Genomic DNA, 19,053 nt, shown 5'->3' on the forward strand with positions numbered 1-19,053 from the left:
CACACAGTGACAGCAGTATGTACCATCGACAAGATGCACTACATCAACTGACCACGTCTCCTGCAATAGCATCGTCTAAACCCGCGACCTCTACCACCTAGAAGGACAAGGGCAGCAGACACATGGGAACACAACCACCTTCAAGTTCCCATCCAAGCCACACAATATCCTAACTTGGAACTATATTACTGTTCCTTCACTGTCACTGAGTCAAAATTCTGGAAATCCCTTCCTAACAGCGCTGTGGGTTGATGTGGGAATGAATAGGTTAACTTCAATAAGTTAGACATTACAAAATACATGACACAAGGATGAACTTTAAACTAATTGTCAGAGAAGGAAGCTTGATTACATTAGAATGGGGAAACAGCTAATTGAGTTAGCAGAAACTGGTCAGGATCTGATTTAGATAGACTGGGGGATGTGTTAGAACAAAGGCTGGAACATTTTATGGTTGGAACAAATGATCAGATGTTGTTTGTTTCAATTAAATCGCATAGTGTGACGCGCCCTAAACATATAAAAGTGGGTGTATCTGTTTTTCGGAGGTCTCAGCTTTGGAGCTTGTTCTGTCATCATGGCCTCCCTCATGCATGTTGTAGAATAAAGCTACTGTTTGACCTGACTTGAGTGTCTCTGGGTGGTGATTCATGAAACACACCACAACAATTGGCGTGTCGGCAGGATCCAACACGACAGGTGGCACTCCGAAGACATGGACAGGTAAGAAAAATGAGGACTCGGGTGGGGGAACAACCCATATTTGAGTATTTATGAAGAAAACACAAGAAAGTGGAAACAAAAATGAAAGAGTCTCAACTGGGATGAGAAGACACAGATTGGTGGAGAGTTCAAAAGAAGGATAAAGAGGAGAAAGAAATTATAATATTAGGTCAGATTTACGTAAACCAACGTCGAGCCGACCACTTTAGGGAACAGAAAATAGGAAGTACTGTATTAAGACAGAGACAGATGTCTAAGGACAATGACGAACCTGACTGGAACAATTTAGAAAAAAAAAGGCAGCAGAATATGGATGTGATGATGACTGGCTAGACAAGTGTAATGATGACCCACCCCCTCTTCTCTTCTTCCTTTGGCCTCCTTATCTCGAGAGACAATGGGTAAGCGCCTGGAGGTGGTCAGTGGTTTGTGGAGCAGCGCCTGGAGTGGCTATAAAGGCCAATTCTAGAGTGACAGACTCTTCCACAGGTGCTGCAGATAAAATTGGTTGTCGGGGCTGTTATACAGTTGGCTCTCCCCTTGCGCTTCTGTCTTTTTTCCTGCCAACTGCTAAGTCTCTTTGACTCGCCACACTTTAGCCCCGCCTTTATGGCTGCCCGCCAGCTCTGGCGATCACTGGCAACTGACTCCCACGACTTATGATCAATGTCACAGGACTTCATGTCGCATTTGCAGACGTCTTTAAAGCGGAGACATGGACGGCCGGTGGGTCTGATACTAGTGGCGAGCTCGCTGTATAATATGTCCTTGAGGATCCTGCCATCTTCCATGTGGCTCACATGGCCAAGAAAACTTAGAAAAAAAAAGGCAGCAGAATATGGCTAGACAAGTGTGATGATGACCCACCCCCTTACAGGACCAATAAAGACGTAAAGAATCAGTCGACACCCCCATTATATCCATCATTGCCAGTGGCTCCAATTCACAGTGAATATACTTATACCGATGAAGAGGAAACTAAAGAGAGGATAAAATGTGATAAAAAGGGGCAGAGAATACAGCAATAAAATGGAGGGGGCCTCGGTACAAGAAGGGGTCTTGGGCTCCAAGGCAGTCATGAGACAGGTTTACAGACCATTTACACCAGGGGAAAAACAGATGATCCTGAAAGATTTAGGAGTTCTAAAATTTAGCCAAAATAACTTAGAATTTTGGAAAATCTAGAAGAAGCAAGTGAGATACATGATATGTATAAGAAGGAGCAGCATGTCCCAGTACGAGCTAAGATGCCAAAGGAGGCATGGCAGAAACACCCTACTGAATACAGCACTGAAGTGCAGTTACGGCAATAGTGCAGAAGCTGGGAGAACCATCTATTGAATATGCAGGGAAGAAGTAGAATGCTGATGTTGAACGCAGGATTAGAGGACCCAGAGAGAGATGTTAGTACCTTTCTTAAGAGGCTTAGGGAAGGTTGCAGTGCTAAACATCAGAAAGTTCGACATGAGATTACCGGTCAGGGATACATTCAGTCAAATCACCTCTTGGGCAAGTGAGGTTGTATATATCTATATTATATTATATTTATTATATTATATACAGTTCTATGACTCTAATACCAAAGCATCTCCAGCTCCTGTAGAAACAGTGACACCAAGGGGACAGAGCTGCTATGAATGCTGCAAACTGGGTCACATGGCATGACATTGCCGCAAGAGAAAATCAGGAGGCCTCATTAGATGTGATCATTGCGGTAAGAGAGGACACAAAAAGCCCGATTGCTGCCAGAGAGAGGGAGGTGTCAAGGGAAATAGTCGTGGGAATCCAGGAAAAAAACACTTATGAAAGAGAAGGTCATAGAACTGCTCACACTGGCATCTCAGAAATAGGAAGTACTGGCCCCCTGGATGGCAAAAGTCACAATGGGCCCGGGAGATCCAACGATACCAGGGGTCTTGGCAGTGCCGAAGGTTGGTGGATACAAGAGCTTCTGTGTTAATAACTGATGAAGACATTCCTGTAACTAAACATAAAATAAATATTGTTGTGTCATGCAGGCCCCCACCTGTCACGAATGAGGCACGTCAATTTTGTCATGAATGTTGTTTTTTAACTATTGTTGGAGCGAGGAAATGACTTGTTAAACAGATCAGCTGTGGCTGGAAAAAAACATTTACATACTAACAGACATTGAAGATGAGGATAAAAGCAAAATACTGCAGATGCTGGAAATCTGAAATAAAAACAATAAATGCTGGAACCACTCAGCAGGTCTGGCAGCATCTGTGGAAAGAGAAGCAGAGTTAATGTTTCGGGTCAGTGCCCCTTCTTCGGAACCCCAAATTATTGAAGATGAGGAAGCGCATTCCAGGCCTGCGAAGGAGGATACAATCCACAAGGGCCAGGACTGGTTAGACCAGCTGGTCACATGACTATCTGGCTGTTCCAGGGTTTTCTTTTAAACTGGCCACAGAGAGTTTGAACTCAGAAAGACTGTTTGCTCCTGGACTGAGAAGATCTCTCTGCTGTCTGCTCCCATCTTTTTCTCACAAACCTCTGAATCCACTGAAGGCACATGAACCCCAAGACAGAAAAGTCTCCTACAGCGAACAAGGTTTAAGAAGAATACTGGGCCCCAATGAAAAGCAAGATCTGCCGACAATCAAGGACTCTACAGTGAACTCGAAGAACCGTAACAAAAATTCTTCAGCTATTGCTTCAAATTTCTCCACTTTATTTTCCTTCTGCTCTTTTCCGTTTCTATTTGCATGTGTGTATCGCATATGCCTGCTAGTTGGGCATGTCGTGTTTCTGTAGGCGTCAACTGAATTAGAGTTTAAATTCAAGTTTAATAAATTTAAACTTTTCCTCTTTAAATTTAAGAAAGCCTCTTTACATTGGTTTCTTTGCCTTATAATTGGAAAACGGTGAAAAAGGATTCACCAAGGGGGAGTTAAAAACATGGTGTGTTTAAAATTAAACCCTGTTACGGTAAGACCAGGTGAAGGCTGAGACCTTGGCGTGTTTGTCTATAGATCTCTGAAGGCAGAAGGGCAGGTTAATAGGGTGGTGAAAAAGGCATATGGGACACTTGCCTTTATCAATCGAGGCATAGATTACAAAAGCAGGGAGGTCATGTTAGAGTTGTATAGAACTTTGGTAAGGCCACAGCTGGAGTACTGTGTGCAATTCTGGTCACCACATTACAGGAAGGATGTGATTGCACTAGAGGGGGTGCAGAGACAATTCACCAGGATGTTGCCTGGGATGGAACATTTAAGCAATGAAGAGAGGTTGGATAGGCTTGGGTTATTTTCGCTGGAGCAGAGAAGACTGAGGGGTGACCTGATCGAGGTGTACAAGATTATGAGGGGCATGGACAGGGTGGATAGGGAGCAGCTGTTCCCCTTAGTTGAAGGGTCAGTTAAGAGGGGTCACAGGTTTAAGGTGAGGGGCGGGAGGTTTAAGGGGGATTTGAGGAAGAACTTTTTTACCCAGAGGGTGGTGACGGTCTGGAATGCCCTGCCTGGGAGGGTGGTAGAAGCAGATTGCCTCACATCCTTTAAAAAGTACCTGGATGAGCACTTGGCACGTCATAACATTCAAGGCTATGGGCCAAGTGCTGGCAAATGGGGTTAGGTGGACAGGTCAGGTGTTGTAATGCATCAGTGCAGACTCGATGGGCCGAAGGGCCTCTTCTGCACTGTATTATTCTGTGATTCTGTGTGATTCTATTCCTAGACAACTTTCTCACCTGGTGGTAACAATAGGAATAGGAGGAAAGACAGTAGAAGCGTACCAGAGCAAAGCGACTCTTCTGGAATTAGGAGACTTATACTTGCCTTTCTGTTTTTGGGTATGCCCCAACTCCAAGGGGACAATCACAAGAATAGATATATTACGTGAGGTAGGAGCCCTGGTAGATCCCAGGCACAGTCAGGTCCAATGGCCATCCACGGTAGGAAAGAGGGTATGTGACAACCAACGCCATGTTGTTATAGCCTAATCAGTCCAAGTGGGCACTGCAAAGGTCATTACTGGGAATTGAGAACAGGAGGAAGCCTTTGGTTTAGTATGTTCCCTCGTGACAAGACCGTCTGTGCACAGCCAAAACAGGAATGTGGCAGAGTGAACATGGCACCCATTAAAGTTCCAGGTTCACAGCATACTCCCAAGAAGCAGTACCCCATCAAAGTGGCCGCAACGCAATTGGCAAGACCTCCTAAAACAGGGAATAATCAGGTACACGGAATCTACCACCAATTCCCCCTTTGGCCGGTGCCTAAGCCAGATAGCATCTACCGCCTCACCATAGACTATACAGAACTGAACAAAGTTATTCTCTGGCAACATCCTACTGTGGCTAGCTCCGCCACCATACTTAATGGATTAAACCCCGAACATAAGATCTTTTGTGTCTTAGACATAGCTAACAGGTTCTGGGTGATACCATTGGATAGGGAGTCAAAGGAGAAATTTGATTTCTCGGTGGGAGACAAAAAACATACTTGGACCCGATTACCCCAATGGTTCCACAATAGCCCTGGAATTTTCCACCAAGTCATGTGTGAAATATTAGAAGATATAGACCTGAACCTATTTGAGAGTACAGTCCTACAATACCTGTTGATAGCCTCATGTATGGAGGGAGGACATTGTGGAGCCCTAATAACTGTACTACAAGCTCTCCAGAAAACAGGTCTTAAGGTGAGCCCTACGAAAGCACAAATTGGAAAATCTGAAGTAAGCTATCTATCTGCAGACCGGCAAGGAGCCATACAAAATCTGCCGAGGCCTGAGAATTTAGAGGGGTCCGAAAGATCTTGGGACTCTTTAACTATTGCAGAAATGTTATTCCTAACTACGTGAATATCATAGAGCCAACCCAAGCCTCAGTCAAAGGAGGACTGGCTCCCTTAGAAACTATAACTTGGGGACCGGAACAGGAAAAGGGATACCGAGATATAAAAGAAGCTCCGTCATAGGCACCAACCTTAGGGCTCCCCCATCAGGAGAAACCCTTTCTTCTGTATTGTAGTCAGGACGGACCGTACTACAACGCAGATGTGATCCATGGGGATCAGAAACATCCCGTGGCATATTCACCGCCAAACAATCTGCTGTGGCTGCCAGCATGGACCAGTGTACACAAGCACTTGACTGCACAACCTGGACAGTTAGGGTCTGTGAGCTTGTAGTCATGACAGGGCATCATATGTTACATACGAGACATACCTTGGTAGATCTATTCAACACAGGGAGATTGAGATCTGTGTTGGATAGACAGAGAGCTGCCTGGGAGGCGGTCTTAATCTCGAAAGATAGATTGGTCCAGATAATCCGAGACGTAGGTATAAACCCAGTGGAAGGGATGCTAGGAGAAGGGGAACCATATTCATGTGGAGATATAATCCAAAGAAAGGGCCAGAATAAGGGATCAGGCAATACCTACACCCGACAGAGAATATTAGCAACGCCTAACGGAACTAGCAGCCTGATGCCCTACTAGCTAATGACAGGAAGAGCCATGAGACTGCCAGACGGTACAGTGAGAGGGAGTGATGATGTAGGACCAGTCAAGGACAGAGTCTGCAGATATGTTAAAGAGTCATGTTGACAGTTACGAGACATAAGGCAAGAAGTACGGAATCAGAAAGATAGGGAGGACAGAGACCGAGAAGAAATAGGGAAACAGGATACTACGTTGCCGGGTATAGGGAATAAGGTGATGGTCAAAGTCCTCCCTGAGAAACCAGGGTGGCAACCTTGGTGGAATGGACCATTTGAAGTAATGCTGACCAGTGAAACGTGTGTCGCAATTGATGAGCAAGGTAAGTGCAAATGGAAGCACTGGTCACAAGTTAAACCATTTAACCCCGAATGTGAATTATCCACAGGGCAAGGGGACAGACACCTCCATATTAATTATCTCGTTGCAGGTAAATATAGATGGACCCCACCACGATCTTGATGCTCCTGGCATCCCACCTGGTGGTGGGACAGGTGAATGCTGTCAAGAAAAATGAAGAAGGCAACATACACCTCAGCAGGAACTGTACCTCGGGGCTAACCAGCCCAGGGAGATTCTTCAATTTAATATGTCAGCTCCAAGAAACTGAGAGTGGAATAACATTGCATGAGAATCAAAAGGTATGCAGACATTGCCACAGCCAATACCCAATGACGGTAGTTAAAGTCAACACGACATCATCACCTACGATTAAGGGCGGAGTAACGCTGTCATTCGTGACAGGGAATGGAACGGTATTATCATCGGGGACCGCCAAGTTGGTGTCTTCGTTCAGAACTGAAGACGGGAAAACATTCTCACACACGACTAGCAGCAGATGGGTATTCCCAACTTCGACTAAACACGGGATCGTATTACCATCGGGAGGAATTACCTCCAAAAATAATACTGTATGCTGAACATCAGACGTGGGAGCAGAAGAACAAATTAAGATGTGGCTCACCTGTGCAACTGACAACAATTATGGCGCTCCTTGACAGTGTATGAGGGAAGCAATCTGAATCTTCAGGAATAATGGGGCAAAACACCCCCCCACTTCAGACCCTATCACCGTGACAATGAGGGCTACAACAGCTGCTGAGACAGATGTGGAATCCCTGCTCAACAAACAGAGCCAGCAAAGGGACTAGTATTAATTGATGAAGGGAAGGACGTTCCACACAATCTTGTGAGTGTAATCCTGAATGTATCTGCCCTGGGACTACCCGAATGGTGTTCGGGTGCAGTAAGGGGATTGCACAGTATACTGATGAAGCGGGTGCTCCGTCAGGCTGCAGCCTCTGGAACAGTTGGGCAATAACCCAGAGAGGCCATAAAAACATAAACATAGAAAATAGGAGCAGGAGTAGGCCATTCGGCCCTTCCACCCTGCTCTGCCATTCATTATGATCATCCAACTCAATAATCTGTTCCCGCTTTCGCCCCATACCGTTTGATCCCTTTAGACCCAAGAGCTATATCTAACTCCTTCTTGAAAACATACAATGTTTTGGCCTCAACTGCTTTCTGTGGTAGTGAATTCCACAGGCTCACCACTCTCTGGGTGAAGAAATTTCTCCTCATCTCAGTCCTGAAAGGTTTACCCTGTATCCTTAGACTATGAGCCCTGGTTCTGGACTCCCCCACCATCAGGAACATCCTTCCTGCATCTACCCTGTCAAGTCCTGTTAGAATTTTATAGGTTTCTATAAGATCCCCCCTCACTCTTCTGCACTCCAGTGAATATAATCCTAACCGACTCAATCTCTCCTCATACGTCAGTCCCACCATCCCAGGAATCAGTCTGGTAAACCTTCGCTGCACTCCCTCTATAGCAAGAACATCCTTCCTCAGATAAGGAGACCAAAACTGCACACAATATTCCAGGTGTGGCTTCACCAAGGTCCTTTTTTTTTAGAATTAGAACATTAGAATTAGAACATTACAGCACAGTACAGGCCCTTCAGCCCTCGATGTTGCGCCGACCTGTGAAACCATCTGACCTACACTATTCCATTTTCATCCATATGTCTATCCAATGACCACTTAAATGCCCTTAAAGTTGGCGAGTCTACTACTGTTGCAGGCAGGGCGTTCCACGCCCCTACTACTCTCTGAGTAAAGAAACTACCTCTGACATCTGTCCTATATCTATCACCCCTCAACTTAAAGCTATGTCCCCTCGTGTTTGCCATCACCATCCGAGGAAAAAGACTCTCACTATCCACCCTATCCAACCCTCTGATTATCTTATATGTCTCTATTAAGTCACCTCTCCTCCTCCTTCTCTCCAACAAAAACAACCTCAAGTCCCTCAGCCTTTCCTCGTAAGACCTTCCCTCCATACCAGGCAACATCCTAGTAAATCTCCTCTGCACCCTTTCCATAGCTTCCACATCCTTCCTATAATGCAGTGACCAGAACTGCACGCAATACTCCAGGTGCGGTCTCACCAGAGTTTTGTACAGCTGCAGCATGACCTCGTGGCTCCGAAACTCGATCCCCCTACTAATAAAAGCTAACACACCATGTGCCTTCTTAACAGCCCTATTAACCTGGGTAGCAACTTTCAGGGATTTATGCACCTGGATACCAAGATCTCTCTGTTCATCTACACTACCAAGAATCTTCCCATTAGCCCAGTGCTCTGCATTCCTGTTACTCCTTCCAAAGTGAATCACCTCGCACTTTTCCGCATTAAACTCCATTTGCCATCTCTCAGCCCAGCTCTGCAGCCTATCTATGTCCCTTTGTACCCTACAACATCCTTCGGCACTATCCACAACTCCACCGACCTTAGTGTCATCCGCAAATTTACTAACCCACCCTTCTGCACCCTCTTCCAGGTCATTTATAAAAATGACAAACAGCAGTGGCCCCAAAACAGATCCTTGCGGTACACCACTAGTAACTAAACTCCAGGATGAACATTTGCCATCAACCACCACCCTCTGTCTTCTTTCAGCTAGCCAATTTCTGATCCAAAGCTCTAAATCACCTTCAACCCCATACTTCCGTATTTTCTGCAATAGCCTACCATGGGGAACCTTATCAAACGCCTTACTGAAATCCATATACACCACATCCACTGCTTTACCCTCATCCACCTGTTTGGTCACCTTCTCGAAAAACTCAATAAAGTTTGTGAGGCACGACCTACCCGTCACAAAACCGTGCTGACTATCGCTAATGAACTTATTCTTTTCAAGACGATTATAAATCCTGTCTCTTATAACCTTTTCCAACATTTTACCCACAACCAAAGTAAGGCTCACAGGTCTATAATTACCAGGGCTGTCTCTACTCCCCTTCTTGAACAAGGGGACAACATTTGCTATCCTCCAGTCTTCCGGCACTATTCCTGTCGACAATGACGACATAAAGATCAAGGAAAAAGGCTCTGCAATCTCCTCCCTAGCTTCCCAGAGAATCCTAGGATAAATCCCATCTGGCCCAGGGGACTTATCTATTTTCACACTTTCCAAAGTTGCTAACACCTCCTCCTTGTGAACCTCAATCCCATCTAGCCTAATAGCCTGAATCTCAGTATTCCCCTCGACAACATTTTCTTTCTCTACTGTAAATACTGACGCAAAATATTCATTTAACACTTCCCCTACCTCCTCTGATTCCACACACAACTTCCCACTACTATCCTTGATTGACCCTAATCTAACTCTAGTCATTCTTTTATTCCTGATATACCTATAGAAAGCCTTAGGGTTTTCCCTGATCCTATCCGCCAATGACTTCTCGTGTCCTCTCTTTGCTCTTCTTAGCTCTCCCTTTAGATCCTTCCTGGCTAGCTTGTAACTCTCAAGCGCCCTAACTGAGCCTTCACGTCTCATCCTAACATAAGCCTTCTTTTTCCTCTTGACAAGCGCTTCAACTTCTTCAGTAAACCACGGCTCCCTCGCTCGACAACTTCCTCCCTGCCTCACAGGTACATACTTATCAAGGACACGCAGTAGCTGCTCCTTGAATAAGCTCCACATTTCGATTGTTCCCATCCCCTGCAGTTTCCTTCCCCATCCTACGCATCCTAAATCTTGCCTAATCGCATCATAATTTCCTTTCCCCCAGCTATAATTTTTGCCCTGCGGTATATACCTGTCCCTGCCCATCGCTAAGGTAAACCTAACCGAATTGTGGTCACTATCACCAAAGTGCTCACCTACATCTAAATCTAACACCTGGCCGGGTTCATTACCCAGTACCAAATCCAATGTGGCATCGCCCCTGGTTGGCCTGTCTACATACTGTGTCAGAAAACCCTCCTCCACACACTGGACAAAATCTGACCCATCTAAAGTACTCGAACTATAGTATTTCCAGTCGATATTTGGAAAGTTAAAGTCCCCCATAACAACTACCCTGTTACTCTCGCCCCTGTCGAGAATCATCTTCGCTATCCTTTCCTCTACATCTCTGGAACTATTTGGAGGTCTATAAAAGACTCCCAACAGGGTGACCTCACCTCTCCTGTTTCTAACCTCGGCCCATACTACCTCAGTAGATGAGTCCTCAAATGTCCTTTCTGTCGCTGTAATACTCTCCTTGATTAACAATGCCACACCCCCCCCCCTCTTTTACCATCTTCTCTGTTCTTACTGAAACATCTAAATCCTGGAACCTGCAACATCCATTCCTGCCCCTGCTCTACCCATGTCACCGAAATGGCCACTACATCGAGATCCCAGGTACCAGCCCATGCTGCAAGCTCACCCACCTTATTCCGGATGCTCCTGGCGTTGAAGTAGACACACTTTAAACCAGGTTCTTGCTTGCCAGTGCCCTCTTGCGTCCTTGTAACCTTATCCCTGACCTCACTACTCTCAACATCCCGTACACTGGAACTACGATTTAGGTTCCCATTCCCCTGCTGAATTAGTTTAAACCCCCCCCCCCGAAGAGCACTAGCAAATCTCCCCCCCAGGATATTGGTACCCCTCTGGTTCAGGTGAATACCATCCTGTTTGTCGAGGTCCCACCTACCCCAGAAAGAGCCCCAATTATCCAGGAAACCAAAACCCTCCCTCCTGCACCATCCCTGCAGCCACGTGTTCAACTCCTCTCTCTCCCTATTCCTCGCTTCGCTATCACGTGGCACGGGCAACAACCCAGAGATAACAACTCTGTTTGTTCTCGCTCTAAGCTTCCACCCTAGCTCCCTGAATTTCTGTCTTAAATCCCCATCTCTCTTGCTACCTATGTCGTTGGTGCCTATGTGGACCACGACTTGGGGCTGCTCCCCCTCCCCCTTAAGGATCCCAAAAACACGATCCGAGACATCACGAACCCTGGCACCTGGGAGGCAACACACCAACCGTGAGTCTCTCTCGTTCCCACAGAACCTCCAATCTGTTCCCCTAACTATGGAATCCCCAATGACTAATGCTCTGCTCCTCTTCCCCCTTCCCTTCTGAGCAACAGGGACCGACTCTGTGCCAGAGACCTGTACCCCATTGCTTACCCCTGGTAAGTCGTAAGTCCTGTATAATTGCAGCAAGACATCCCTGCTCCTGTACTCGAATCCTCTCGTTATGAAGACCAACATACCATTTGCCTTTTTTATCGCCTGTTGGACCTGCATGCTTACCTTCAGCGACTTGTGTACGAGAACACCCAGGTCTCGCTGCATATTCCCCTCTCTCAGTTTATAGCCATTCAGATAATAATCTGTCTTCCTGTTTTTGCTACCAAAGTGGATAACCTCACATTTATCCACATTATACTGCATCTGCCATGTATTAGCCCAATCACTCAACTTGTCCAAATCACCCTGAAGCCTCTCTGCATCCTCCTCACAACTCACCCTCCCACCCGGTTTTGTGTCATCTGCAAATTTGGAGATATTACATTTAGTTCCCTCATCTAAATCATTAATATATATTGTGAATAGCTGGGGTCCCAGCACTGATCCCTGCGGTAGCCCACTAGTCACTGCCTGCCATTTGGAAAAAGACTCATTTATCCCTACTCTTTGTTTCCTGTCTGCCAACCAATTTTCTATCCATCGCTATACACTACCCCCAATCCCATGCGCTTTACTTTTACATGCTAATCTCTTATGTGGGACTTTGTCGAAAGCCTTCTGAAAGTCCAAATAAACCACATCCACTGGCTCCCCCTCATCAACTCTACTAGTTACATCCTCGAAGAATTCTAGTACATTTGTCAAGCATGATTTCCCTTTCATAAATCCATGCTGACTCTGCCCGATTCTACCACTGTTCTCCAAGTGCTCTGCTATAAAATCTTTGATAATGGACTCTAGAATTTTCCCCACTACTGACATCAGGCTGACTGGTCTATAATTCCCTGCTTTCTATCTGCATCCTTTTTTAAATAGTGGGGTTACATTAGCGACCTTCCAATCTGTAGGAACTGTTCCAGAGTCTATAGAATCTTGGAAGATGACCAGCAATGCATCCACTATTTTTAGGGCCACTTCCTTCTGTACTCTGGGATGCAGACCATCAGGCCCTGGGGATTTATCAGTCGTCAATCCCATCAATTTCCCCAACACCATTTCTCTACTAATACTGATTTCCTTCAGTTCCTCTCTCTCACTAAGCCCTGTGTTCCCCAACATTTCTGGTATGATATTTGTGTCCTCCTTTGTGAAGACAGAACCAAAGTATACTTTTAGTTGTTCAGCCATTTCTTTGTTCCCCATAATAAATTCCCCTGTTTCTGACACAAAGGGACCTACATTTGTCTTCACCAATCTTTTTCTCTTCACATACTATAGAAACTTTTACAGTCAGTTTTTATGTTCCCTGCAAGCTTGCTCTCGTATTCTATTTTCCCCTTCTTAATCAATCCCTTGGTCCTCCTTTGCTGAATTCAAAACTGCTCCCAATCCTCAGGTCTGTTGTTTTTTCTGGCAGAATTATATGCCTCTTCCTTGGATCTAATGCTATCTCTAATTTCCCTTGTAAGCCATGGTTTGGCTACCTTCCCCGTTTTACTTTTGCGCCAGTCAGGAATAAACAATTGCTGCAGTTCATCCATGCGCTCTTTAAATATTTGCCATTGCCTTTCCACCGTCATCCCTTTAAGTAACGTTTCCCAGTCCCAGGCCGACGAGTCTGGAGAAGTCTCCTCAATGTGGCCACGGTATCTAATACAGGGACATACTTAATACTGCAGATTTGGCTGCCCTGGATGGCAAGGTCAGGACAGTGACCCACCAGGTGAAGAGCATTCTCAGGGAGCAACAGTTTGCAATGGAAGACTAGGAGTTAGTGTGAGGAGACCAAGAGTAACAAGCATTCTGGAAACATGTGCTAAAACCATTAACGAGGTAATTAAGGATCTCCTACTATCAATAAATAAAATAGGTTGGGGGGAATTCTGAGCCACGGCGAAGATGGCCATGAGGGAGAACCTATGGCAGATGCATGAAGGAAAAGTACCATCTTGGATAACAAATGCCAATCTAACTGTGATTTCCCAACAAGAGGGGCTGAACGTGAAGGGATGTCAGATCCGAGCCCTGATGTGAGTATCCCCTGCTGTAGTGGGATGTGATGTAAAAAAACAATCTAAGACTCGGGCTCGTTCTAGCCATCCACGAGATTACTAAGTATACTGTACGAAGTAAGGTGTATAGAGTCGAAAATATTGGGGTGGTCAGGGAAGGACATGATGCCCAATATTATCAGAGCCCTCCATTTGCCGTACAAAGAGAGGGCTCTTTAGGGATGTAAACAGGATACCAAACTAGTAATATGCCCACACCCAATGAGACCCAAGAGGTGACCTGTGGATTTACCAGCGCAATGAACTGTACCCTTGAAATTCTGCCACTCTCAATTGACCATACGTGGGTAGTGTATAAGGGGAACGGAGTACATCACCTGATCAGAACCTTGCCAGCATTCAGACATGGAAACCCTCAGTGTCCGCTGACCAATACAACAGTGTGCATAAGACCCAGTAGACCCTCTTGGACAGGTGGCCTAGAAATGGTACACATACACCTTAATCGCTCTGCTAATATCAATGTGGTAGGGAGAACACAGAGCCATTTGACGGAGTATATAGAGAAATGTATATATCCAATACCGTCCCTACCTGAACACCTAAGGAGACAAAGGGCAAGGCTTGAGAGGACCCAGAAGGTATATATATGCAACTAGAGCAAAGGGCATATAATAGCGCGAGGGAAGTAGAAGAAATACAGGAAGCATCATGGTGGGATAAGTTGTGGAATTGGGGACTGGATATACAGGCCCATCCATGGATCCGGATTATATCCCATGTCTTGGTCGTGGTCCAAATACTGGTGTTACTAACACTTATTAAACTCTTATTCAGACTCAAGAAGAAAACCCACAAAATCAACGAACACAGGTCGCCCTAGAGGTTGAGTATATCAAACTCATCAATGAGAAACGGTAAAGGAAGGATGAATATAGCTAGGGGGACCAGGACATGTGGCAAACACCCAAATCCCCAGTTCAGACATGCTGACGAGCAGCACAGTGCGATATAAGTGGGAGAGGATAGGACAGGAATCTCCGAGACTCCGCTTGATCACCGGGGTCTCTGGGTGGACCATCGGAAGACGATATAGTGGTCTTAAACACACTCGAGTGTGATATGGCCAACAGGAGGACTGGTGTTGAAATGAATAGGTTAACTTCAATAAGCTTGACATTGCAAAATACATGACACAAGGATGAACTTTAAACTAATTGTCAGAGAAGGAAGCTTGATTACATTAGAATGGGGAAACAGCTAATTGAGTTAGCAGAAACTGGTCAGGATCTGATTTAGATAGACTGGGGGATGTGTTAGATCAAAGGCTGGAACATTTTATGGTTGGAACATATGTAATCGGTCATGATCAGATGTTGTTTGTTTCAATGAAATCGCGTAGTGTGATGCGACATAAACATATAAAAGTGGATGTATCTGTTTTTTTGGGAGGTCTCAGCTTCAGAGCTTGCTCCGTAGTCATGGCCTCCCTCATGCATACTGTCGAATAAAGCTTTTGTTTGACCTGACTTCTGAGTCTCCAGGTGGTGATTCATCAAACACACCACAATAGGGTGTACCCCCACCACATGAACTGCAGCGGTTCAAGGTGGCAGCTCACCACCACCTTCTCAAGGGCAATTAGGGATGGGCAACAAATGCTGGTCTTGGCAGCGATATTCACATCCCCTGGAAGAATAAAAAAGGTGGTGGGTAGTAACTGGGGATTCACCTATGCATATATGTGTGAATATATAGAGCAGACTGAAAGAGGGTTTTTTTTAATGTTGGAGGTGGACTGTATACAATATAAATAAAAGCTTGTAAATAAATGAAGACTAGACTCTAGTATTCTATCCTTCATCACTGGCTATCTCAGTTTTGACATGGTACCTGAGGATAGTTGTCTAAAGGTGGAAACTGTAAACTGTGATTTTTTTTCTTTTGGACATAAAACTTGAAATCCTCGGGGCCATTGTGGAAAATGGCAGAAAACAAGTTTAAAATCATCAAAGTACAATTCCCCACCTTCCACAGTGTTCTCAGAGTTTGAACCAGTGGAAGAATGAGGTTGATATATGGACACAGGTTACTACTTTACCGAAGAGAAAGGAGGCATGGCTTTGTCCCTTACTGAAACACGCAGAATCAGAAGCAAGGTATTTTGAAATGGACGCCACTCAGTTGAAATCAACAAGAAGGATGACCTGTTAAATGTTTGTGAGGCGTACGCAGACTTTTGGAAAACGAACTGTCAATCCAGTGAAAAATATACATTAGACTTTAATAAATTGAAAAATTGATTAAAATGTTCAAGTTGGGGATTCCTGGATCGGTTCGTGTGTTTGAATTATTAGATTGTGCTGAGGTGTCTCAGATGGACAGGCATCTAGTCCTAACTTGTGCCCAGTTCTCAGAGAAGGAGATTGCATTGGATCAGATCTTCTTCTTCTTCTTTGGCCTCCTTGTCTCGAGAGACAATGGGTAAGCGCCTGCAGGTGATCAGTGGTTTGTGAAGCAGCACCTGGAGTGGTTATAAAGGCCAATTCTAGAGTGACAGATTCTCCCACAGGTGCTGCAGATAAAATTGGTTGTCGGGGCTGTTACACAGTTGGCTCTCTCCTTGCGCTTCTGTCTTTTTTCCTGCCAACTGCTAAGTCTTTTCGACTCGCCACACTTTAGTCCCGCCTTTATGGCTGCCCGCCAGCTCAGATAGTTGCTGTCTTAAAAGAAATTTCTAGAGAAAGTTATTCCCTTCAGCCTTGATGGAACAAATGAGGCATTCCGCTCTGATACAAAGAATAGAATACTTAATAGTTACCATAATATTACAGATACTAAAACGCAGGTGTCAATGTAACAGAAGAATTCAAGACAGATGAATAGTGATGAAAGCATGTGTAATACATCCAGTTAGACCAGCAGAAAATGAAACTGGAATCAGTAATCATGAGTGACTGAATTCCAGCAATGCCCAAGGAAAAGTTAGTAGATAAATTGCCCACAGTAAACAGGCAGGGTCTTGGAAATGACAAATGAAGAAAATAGATTTGAGGAAGAGGATGAAGACAATGATGAATATGAACAGTTCATACTGCTTACAAGGAGTTTTCAACGGTATGCAGTGTAAATTTGTTGCAATATTACTTTAAGTCACTAAATAATGATGATTGATGCAAGGTTAAGGAATATAAAATTACTAATTGCTTTAGATTTGGTGTTGACAATATCTTGAGGTCATTGAAGAGAGTTGTAATTCCATGCAGAATAGCTGGAGTAAGCTATTTTGTAAGTGCTGCTGTAGTCGCTGATGAGACACCTATGCATTGAGTAAACCTTCTGTGAAAAGGCACAAATGAAACTTGTCATGGTAGACGATAAGCCAACCATTTTTGGGAAATCAGCTGATCTGCAGTTTACCCAGTCTGTATTCTAACAAAACGTGATGTTTCTCAGTGTTAGACAAGTATTAATGCCATCATGTGATAATAAGACAAGAAAAAAAATTAAGTTACATAGACTATTTTCCCACCCTACTTGCCAAGTTAAATATTCTGCTGAAAGATGCAGGTCTAGTTGAAGAAGAGTGAGTATAAAAGGTTAATAGAAGAGATTAGTGCGAATTGTAAAATCTGCAAGGTGTATCGGAGGACATCGCCGCATCTTGTTATAAGCCTTCCATTGGCACAAGATAATAGCCATGTATCTAATGGTATGGGGCAAAGACAGAAATCTTTTCATCTTACATTTTCTTAAACTGATTATGAGATTTAGTATCTGTATAATATCCAGGCGCTGCTTCACAAACCACTGACCACCTCCAGGCGCTTATCCAGTGTCTCTCAAGATAAGGAGGCCAAAGAAGAATAATATATAGTAAGAAGAAAATTATTGATAAAATATGTGGAAAAATGGATAGGGGCTGAGCTTGGGAGACCAAATCTTTTGGCCAACAACAGAGGCAAATATGTTAACAAGAAGTTAAGAGACATGTGAGAGAATATGAATATCATCATCATAAATACAGCAGCTGAAAGCCCTTTTTAGCAATGTTCTTTCTGAAAGGAATCATATGTGATTGATGACAATGTGTAAAGTCGTAGCTAACTGACCAGAGTGTAAATTGTCAAACTGCACTAGCATAGACAGACCATACAAAGAATTCTCTGTAGATGGTTGGAGAACACAATATTTACCAGCTAGTCTATGATCAAAATGTCAAAATACCTTCTGTTCTTCAGGATAATCTTCCTGCTCTAGAAGGTACTACAATTACTACCACTTTTTCTGGGCACTTCAATTCTTTGCATGCAAGAGACAGGCTTTTATCAAGGCTGAGGTACTAGAGAAAATTTGTAGAGCGCTGAGGCGTCATCTTAGACCATCTGAGACAGAGTTCAGTTCAGGAGATTTGAGGATCGTAGAGAATGAAATGGCCCTGGTAAGTAGTAGGTCAAAATGGCAAGACAGTGCTTGTCAAACATAGCAATCAAACTGTTAAGGTTCATTCCTCACAATTAATTATAAAATTTGTACCCTGAGAAGTTGATAGAAGTAAACTTGGCACCTTATACCTCAAATGCTTTTTTTTTTTAGCAGTGACTTGAAGAACAAAATGTAGTAGATCAAGGGCTGGAAAGCAGTAATGAGTTGATCATGACACACATGATAGAGTTAACTCATCTACAGTACAATTACCCACATTGAGTACACAGGTGACATGTTCCAGAAGGGACTAATGAATGGAGAGATGAAACAATTGTGGAACGTGCAGGAGCAGCTACAGGTAAGTTTAAATTTTGGTTGAAAGTTCAGGACGATGGCCAAGAGTCGAGGTCCATGGACTGATAGAATAGGGTAAAAGAGTGGAAAGTAAGCAAGCGTAGTACAAGCCTGATAAAGCCTCCAGAAGTGACTCCTACAGCAGGAAACAATCACAAACTACAGAAAGAGCCTCCAGTAGTGCAAAGGGAAGGTCCTGTATTAGTAGGCCCTACAGGCATAAAAGTGCAAGTAGAGGCCTTAGTTTGAATGGAACAGACAATGAAATAAAGACCTCAGAACAATCACATAACTAAATAGAAATAGAAGTCCTCATGATTGCAAATAAACCTGTGGATAAACAGGTAAGAGGCAAAACAAAGGGAGTTAGATATAGACAGGTGGAGAGAAATTGGAGCGTATTCTGAGGTATCAAATAAGGTACAATCAGCTTTGTTGCACAGGTGAATTTGTACTGGAAAAATTCTTGCAGATGGTGCTTATAAAGCTAAAATGAGGTTAGTAACTAGGAGTTTTGAAAAGAAACTGCATGGTACAGATGTTAGAGTAGACTCCCCCACTGTTGGAAAATAATCTTAATCTTTTTGCCT

Source organism: Heterodontus francisci, chromosome 9 (genome assembly GCF_036365525.1).
Source record: "Heterodontus francisci isolate sHetFra1 chromosome 9, sHetFra1.hap1, whole genome shotgun sequence".
Taxonomy (NCBI): Eukaryota; Metazoa; Chordata; class Chondrichthyes; order Heterodontiformes; family Heterodontidae; genus Heterodontus; species Heterodontus francisci.